This window comes from Rhinolophus sinicus, chromosome 15 (assembly GCF_057876585.1).
Source record: "Rhinolophus sinicus isolate RSI-liver-muscle chromosome 15, RSI-T2T, whole genome shotgun sequence".
Classification (NCBI taxonomy): domain Eukaryota; kingdom Metazoa; phylum Chordata; class Mammalia; order Chiroptera; family Rhinolophidae; genus Rhinolophus; species Rhinolophus sinicus.
This window is the reverse complement of record NC_142515.1, coordinates 67,268,821-67,277,885: the sequence shown is the minus strand read 5'-3', so window position 1 is coordinate 67,277,885 and position 9,065 is coordinate 67,268,821.

Below are 9,065 nucleotides of genomic sequence, written 5' to 3'. Positions count from 1 at the left end.
ATGCTGCTGAGAGGTCACAAAAGATAAGGACTGAGCATTGACCACTGCGTCTCAAAGATGGAGGCCACTGGCAATCCTGACTAGAGCAATTTTAATGGCTTGGGGGATTAAAGCCAATGTGACTGTTTTGAATAATCTTGCTCTACAGGGAAGAAAAGAAGTTGGATAGCAGCTAGAAGGCTAAGAGAGGTGAAGAAAGAGGTTGTTTTTAAGATGTGAGAAATAATTGTCTGTTTTGTATGGTTTTGTTTTTTTAGGATATATTGAATAGGAAGGGAAAAATTGAGATTAACTGGAGAAACATCCTGGAGTAGGCATTACATTTTGGAATCTAGTGCACAAGGGATCTTACTAGGATCAAAGACAGTTTATCCATAGAAGCAAATATGGAGGATATTTGAAGCAGACACAGGCAGGTGGATAGATGTGAGTGGACCTTATAGACATACCTTCATAAGTGTTTCTGTTTTCTTTGTGAAATATTAATAGGATACGGCAAAGCCCCCTCACTATAAAAATTTTAAGTCTCCTTTTCAATAGTTTCTTAGATCCTTAGCCCCTTGTTTTAATTACTCTTCTGATCAGTTTCTGAATCCTAGACTAAAGAGGAGCACCTAGCCTGAATCACAGAATGTCTCTCATCCCTGCCTCAGATAACTACGTAAAAGCCTATGACTTCCCAACATCCCCCAAGCCATTCCGGACCTAACTCTTGTATAACTCCATTCCAGAGACCAAATAGGCTTTAACATTCCCCCAGGCCTGTATACTTGTTAATTGTAATCATTAAAGCCTAATGTTTTTCCAACACATTCTGGACCCAGCTCCTGGACAATTGATGCCACCTGAATGACTGACTGGTCGAATGGCCACAGGCTCTATAGAGCTAATGGATTTATTAATTAAAATCTGTTTTTCCTCATTCAGGGGCCTTGGGGATACAGAGGATACCTCAGCAAGATTGCCAGTCACAACCAAAAAAACCAACACGGTCTTCCAGGCGCATCTTGAGACCCCTTCCTCTCATCTAAGATTCAGATAGGGCAAGAGTTCTGTGAATCCCCCAATACATAGGGATAGTTCTATGTCCCTGCCCAGCAAGAAGCAGATACAGAAGAAAAGATCTCCTGTCCCTCAACTTCCCAAAGAGATTTTACGGGGATCACGTCTCTCAAGGAAAAAACAATGCAGGAAGTTAGAGACAGACATTGGGTTTCTGCGTTCCTGCATGTCCAACACAACCCACAGGATGCCACCGCCAAGAAGACCTCCCCTTTCTGTGCAAAACTTCCCCTTTTCATTGTAATTATCTCACTCACACCTGTGCAGTAAAGGCCATAATGACTTTCATTTCACCTGGGCCTCATTATAGCATCATTATATATACTCCCGGAAGTTCATTATAACAGACTTAATTCTGGGAAAGAACATGCACAGTCTAAAAAGATGAGGTAATAGCCTTTTGTCAATCACAGGTGTCAATCAAGTGGTCCCATACCTGGAAAGGAACAGCCCATTCTAGAGAAAAAAGGATAAAAACTCCAAGTCCTCACCTGTCAGGCCCTTTTGAGCCTCTTGAGCTTTGCCTTTGCTCAGGGCCCGCTCCAAACCTTTTGGAGTGTACTTTTTCTCCTAATAATGCCACCTTAATATAAGTTTGATAAAATATGTGATAAAATTATACCAAAAATCAGAAAATTTGTATTTTTTTCATGTAAAAGTATCATACATTAAGTTTCAAAGAAACTTCCAATGAATTTGAAAAAAAATCAATGTTCCTGAGACTACTTGTAGCAATTGATAGCATACTATATGTAGCAATGAAATGAAATTAGAAATTCAGCAATGAAGAAATAAGCTTCAAAGTCTATCTACTTCAAAAATTTTTAAAAAGCTTTCTAAGTAACTTTTGAATTATGTAATAATACAAAATGATGTAATTTATATTTAAATCACCTCAAGACAATGCCACACATGTTCTGTGAGTACGTACACATGTTCTCAATGAGCAGAGAGTGTGCCATTGCTCCTCCTGCTAAGCACAATTCAAAGTCCTGGACATTATATATAAAACAAACATAAGAAGACCCAAAAAAGGTGGTGTAAGCAAGGCAATTTGGCGAGGGACTCAGGAACCAAGGAATGACACAGTGGTGGGTTCCTTGAATTTTCTTTTTGCCTCATAGGTGCCAGACTCGGACCTCAAGAGTTAGCAACCCAGAAAGCCCAATGAGAACAGACCAGAAAAGCTCTGACAAAAGCCAGCTCTGTCTAGCCAAAGGACCAGAAAGGGGCAGCCTAGGAAGAAAGAAAGTTTTAGACAATAATTAGTTTACTCCAACCAAGCATCATAGAAAAAACTATGGCCCCAACCACTTCGATGGCAGCAAAGTCCTAAATTTCCACTTCTGTGAGGCTGTGAAGAAGAGCCACACACCCTTGCCAGAGTCATGTCAGAGAAGGCCAAGTGTGGAGCTGGGACTTTCATCCCCACTAGCTGTGTAAGTGAAAACCACACAGAAGCTGGAACTCCCACCCCACCAGCAATAGTGAGAATACCCCATCTCCACCTTAGGCGTCAACAGAGGCTGAGTGAGGAACATGAACTTCTTATTCTACCTGGTTGTAAGGAAGCGTTGCCCCTACTTTCCCTGTTAGAAAAACCCAGCAGAAGGTTTAAATAAGACCCAGAGCCTCACAACATAATATGAAAATGTCCAGGTTTCTGAAGAGAATTACTAGTCATACCAAGAACCTGGGGAATGTCAAATGAAAATGGATGTTCAATAGATGCTGACATTGAGATGACAGAGGTGTTAGAATTATCCGGCAAAAAATTTTAAAGCCATAATAAAAATGACTCTACAAGCAATTACAAATATGCTTGAAACAAAGGGAAAAATGAATGTTTCAGCAAAGAAACAGAAGTTATAATGAAGAACCAAAATGAAATTTTAGAACTGAAAAATACAATAACTGAAATAAGTGGATGGGCTCAACAGAATGAAGGAGACAGAGCAAAAAATCACTGAACTGGAATATAAAATAGAAATTACCTAACTTGAATAACAGAGAGAAAATAGAAGGAACGAAAAATTGAACAGAGCCTCAGGGACCTGAAAAACTGTAAGAAAAAGCTCTAGCATTCGTGTCATTCAGTCCTGGAAGGAAAAGAAAATGAGGGTGGGCTGAAAAAGTGGTCAAAGAAATAAGAGCTGAAAACTCCCCAAATTTGGCAAGAGACATAAACCTGCAGGTATAAGAAACTGAATAATAAAACCAGAGAAATCCATGCCAAGATACATGATAATTAAAATTTTAAAACATAAAGGCAAAGAAAACAATCATGGATGCTGCTAGAGAGAAATGACCCGTTCAAATGACAGTGGATTTTTTTTTTATTAACATTTTTTTAATGTTCATTTTGGGTGTCTTGCTGGCAACATAATTAAGAAACACTGACAAGTGTTCATGTGAAGGCAGTATGCTTACTCTCAGCATGATACAAAGTGATTTTCAGGCGAATAACTCCCTTTTCAATTCACATGTAATGCCACACGATATGCATGTACTGAAATTGATCTCTGTGCACTCAGATGTTTCTTAGATTTTGAAAAAAATTAGAGACAGTGGATTTTTCATCAGAACCATGAAGGTTAGCAGGAAGTGGCATGGTGTTTTTCAAATGTTAAAAGAAAAAAGCTGTCAAGCTAGACTCCTCCAGTGAAAATATCATTCTCTTTCTCATTCACAGATGAAGGAAAACTGAGAAAATTTGTCAGTAGCAGACCTACCCTAAAAATTTGCTAAAGGAATTTCTCTAAACAGAAAATAAGTAACAAATAAGAAAACTTAGAACATCAAGAAGGAAGAAAGAATGTAAGTTTTCTAAATGATGTATGATGGTTGAAACAAAATTATAGCACTGTCTGATCTGGTTCTAAATGTATGAAGAGGAAATATTTAAGACAATTATGTTATATGAGAGATAGGATAAAAGACAGAAACAAGGGTAAAAATTTCTATACTCCACTCAAACTGGCAAAACGATGACACCAATAAACTGTGATAAGTTATTTATATATAATGTAATACCTAGAACAACCACTAAAAATATATATAAAACAAAAAAGGTATACAAGTGGACACTTTGATCAACGTTTATCAAGCAGTAGTTTGCCAAAATTAGAAATGTCTAGACGCTGATGAGAACCACTTTGAGCACCTATTGTAATTGCAGAAGTCAAACTTGACTTATATTCATCTTTTGTTAATTGATATATATTGAGTATTACAATTTTAATATTTTTTTCCTTTCTTAAAATGCGAATACATTTTTTGGCTATATATATATATATATATATATATATATATATATATATATATATATATATATATATATTTATCTAGGTATATATACCTAGGTATTTATATACATATATACACATACATATATATGTATGTATATATATAAATACCTAGAGCAACCACTAAAAAAAAAGCTACACAAAGAGATATACTCAAAAACACTAGGAATGAATCAAAATGGAATTCTAAAAAATGTTCAAGGGGCCGGCCCCGTGGCTCAGGCGGTTGGAGCTCCGTGCTCCTGACACCAAAGGCTGCTGGTTCGATTCTCACATGGGCCAGTGGGCTCTCAACCACAAGGTTGCTGATTGGACTCCTTGACTCCCACAAGGGATAGTGGGCTCCGCCCCCTGCAACTAAGATTGAACACAGCACCACACCTTGAGCTGAGCTGCCACTGAGCTACTGGATGGCTCAGTCAGTTGGAGCACAGGTTCTCAACCACAAGGTTGCCGGTTCGACTCCTTGACTCCCACAAAGGATAGCAGGCTGCACTCCCTGCAACTAACAACAGCAACTGGACCTGGAGGTGAGCTGCGCCCTCTACAACTAAGATTGAACAAGTAAGATTGAAAGGACAACAACTTGACTTGGAAAAAGTCCTGGAAGTACACACTGTTCCCCAATAAAGTCTTGTTCACCCTCCCCAATAAAATCTTTAAAAAAAAAAAAAGTTCAAGTAACACAAGGAAGGCAGAAAATATAAAACAGAAAATTTTTTTTATTTTATTTAAAGTTTATTGGGATGACAATTGTTAGTAAAGTTACATAGATTTCAGGTGTACAATTCTGTATTACATCATCTATAAAACTCCTTGTGTGTTCACCACCCAGATTCAGTTCTCCTTCCATCATCGTATATTTGATCCCCTTTACCCTCACCTATCAACCCCCACCCCCGGTACCCTCTGGTAACCACTAAACTGTTGTCTGTGTCTATGAGTTTTTGTTTCTCATTTGTTTGTCATGTTCTTTTGTTGCTTTTGGTTCTTATACCACATGTCAGTGAAATCCTATGGTTCTCTTCTTTTTCTGTCTGACTTATTTCACTTAGCATTATTTTTTTTTAAATTTATTGGGGTGACAATTGTTAGTGAAATTACATAGATTTCAGGTGTACAATTCTGTATTACATCATCTATAAATCCCATTGTGTGTTCACCACCCAGAGTCAGTTCTCCTTCCATCACCATACATTTGATCCCCCTTACCCTCATCTCCCACCCCCCACCCCCCTTACCTCTCGTAACCACTAAACTGTTGTCTGTGTCTATGAGGTTTTGTTTCTCATTTGTTTGTCTTGTTCTTTTGTTGTTTTTGGTTTATATGCCACATATCAGTGAAATCATATGGTTCTCTGCTTTTTCTGTCTGGCTTATTTCGCTTAGTATCATACTTTCAAGATCCATCCATGTTGTCACAAATGTTCCTATATCATCATTTCTTACCGGTGAATAGCATTCCATTATATATATATATATATATATATATATATATATATATATATATATATATATATATGACAACTTCTTTATCCATTCATCTATCAAAGGACATATTGGTTGTTTCCATGTCTTGGCCACCATAAACAAAGCTGCAATGAACATTGGAGCACACGTGTTTTTATGTATAAATGTTTTCAGACTTTTTGGGTAGATACCCAGGAGAGGGATTGCTGGGTCATGCGGTAATTTTATTCGTAATTTTTTCTCCACAGCCTCTATTTGTCTTCTTGATGATAGCCATTTTGACTGGGGTGAGGTGATACCTCATTGTGGTTTTTATTTGCATTTCTCTGATGATTAGTGATGTTGAGCATTTTTTCATATGTCTATTTGCCATTTGTATGTCCTCTTGGAGAAATGTCTCTCCAGGTCCTCTGCCCATTTTTCAATTGGTTGTTTGCTTTTTGTTGTTGAGTTGCATGAGTTCCTTGTATATTCTGGATACTAGCCCCTTATCGGAGGCACTGTTTGCAAAAATCTTCTCCCATTCACTTGGTTGCCTCTTTGTTTTGTCAATGGTTTATTTTGCTGTGCAGAAGCTTTTAAGTTTGATATAGTCCCATTCGTTTATTTTAGCTTTTACTTCCATTGCCATTGGAGTCAAATTCATAAAATGCTCTTTGAACCCAAGGTCCAGAAGTTTAGTATCTGGACATCATAGGAATGGCGGCAGCAGGGCGCACGTTTTGAGTTCTCCTCCGGATCTTATCACAAACGGGACATCTATAACTATCAAAGGATGCCCTGCTCATCACGCAGAACAGCTAAGAGACTCGTACAAGGATTACTTGAAGGTGGGCAAATTGGGCGAGCAGGGGAAGAGGAAGGGGAGCGGAGTGGAAACACAGCTGGCATCTGCGGCTGTGGAAACGCAGTCCACACCTATGGCTGTGGAGACGCGGCCGGCATCTGCAGCTGCAGAGACACAGGGGATCCCAGGACGGAACAGAGAACACAAAAGACAGGAGGTGGGCTCTTTCCCTGCCTCCCACAGTTGATCTCTCCTGCCGAGGGGGAAGCATATCCAGCATTTGAGGCAATAACCTCAGTGAGACCTCCAGTTGGGCCCAAGGCTGGACAAAGGACACAAACTCCATACCTGGGCCCCTCCCCCCACTCTTCCAATCCTACCCCCACCCTTCCAGAGACTTAAACTGGCCCCTGAACTGAGGAGTAGTGTCAGATTACAGAGGAGCCTTAGTGCTCAGGCTCTGGGAAGACTGGCGTGCAGCTCTGACCCAGGGAAGAGGCTGGGAAGAGTGTGATTTTTGTTGGGCTGGGAAAGAGAAGACCCCTCCACCCCCAGGCCCCACCCTTTCTGGCCTGCCTAGGGTAGGGCAATTACAAATGCGGAGGCATTCCCAGGGATTAGCAGTAAGCGGCAGACATAGCTCCTGGCTTTCCGCAGCTCAGAAATCGTCTGCCCACCACACACACACACAGAAGATGTGCCCTAAGACTCAGGAGAACTGGACACAGGGCTGGTGGTGCTATGCACAGTGCGCATATGTGCATGCAAGAGGAGAAACTGCACTGACTTTGTAGAAACTACCATCCAGACCCCTCAGCCTCACGCATCTAAATCTGCAGTTCCAACGTCAATCTGGGCACCAGGTGACCAGCTCTGCCTGCACAATATGCAGAGGACTCTAGTACAGCAGAGGACAACCTGGAGGTTACTTGGTGGGCTTAAGCCAAGAATGGCGCTACTTTTGGTTTTGTTTTCTTTTGTTTTGTTTTGTTTTGTCTGTATATCTTTGATATCTTTGACTGTCTTGAGTGTGGGGTTGTCGGTCGTTTTTACATGTGAAGGTATTTGATTTTTTCTTTGTTGTTGTTGTTGTTGTGCTTGGTGATTTGTTTTGTTCTGAAATTGCCCTACCAGGGCCCAGCTTAAGAGGCACAAGATTCAACACACCCAGAAGCCAACTCCAGACCAAACCAGAGTACTACCAGGATTGACCTAAAAGTGACACACCCAGAGGGAATTCTCTACAGGCACAAGAGCCCACAGAGGCCAAACCATATTTAAGTGGTCAACCCTCATGCAGCAGAACACCCTGCGGTGGGCAGAGCCAAGTCTCACAACTAGTCAGCCTAGGAGTTAACCCAACCTACTCACAAGCGAAAAGCAATTAAAGACCTTCTTTAACAGGACAATATACACAACACAAGAGTCACCTTTGGAGCACACGCAGAGGAGAAGAACGAAGTGGTACAAGTCAAATATAAAGGACACATACTATAAAAGAAAACCCAGCAAGAACTAAGAACTCTAGGGGATCTACCTAATACATCGAAGCAAACACAGAGTCAGCCAGAATGCGGAAACAAAGAAACATGTCCCAAACAAAAGAACAGAAGAAACCTCCAGAAGTGGAACCAAATGAAACAGAGGTAACCAACCTATCAGAGACAGAGTTCAGAACATTGATGAGAAGAATGTTTAAGGAGCTTAGAGATGACATAAAGAAGGATAGAGAAATCATAATGAACAACAAGTTAGAACTAAAGAGCACAATCACCGAAATAAAGAACTCACTTGAAGGAAATAACAGTAGGTTAGACGAAGCAGAGGATCGAATCAGCGACTTAGAAGACAAGTTAGCAGAGATCACCCAAACAGAACAACAGAAAGAAAAAAGAATAAAAAGCAATGAAGATGGTTTAAGAGACTTTTGGGATAACATCAAGCGCAACAACATGTGCATTATAGGAAAACCAGAAGGTGAAGAGAGGAAACAAGGGATTGAGAACATATTTGAAGTAATAATGTCTGAAAACTTCCCTAACCAGATGTAGGAAACCAACATACAAGCCCAGGAAGTGCGGAGAGTTCCAACCAGGATAAACACAAACAGGTCCACACCAAGACACATTATAGTTAAAATGGCAAAGGTTAAAGACAAAGAGAGAATCCTAAAAGCAGCAAGAGAAAGACAGAGGGTTACATACAAGGGAACTCCCATAAGACTATCAAATGACTTTTCTGCAGAAACATTGAAGGCCAGGAGGGAGTGGCAGGAGATACTCAAAGTGATGGAAAACAAAGGCCTACAACCTAGATTGCTTTATCCAGCAAGGCTATCATTTAAAGTTGATGGAGAGATAAAGAGCTTCCCAGAAAAGAATAAGCTAAAGGAATGTATTACCACCAAGCCAGCATTGCAAGAAATACTAAAAGGACTTCTG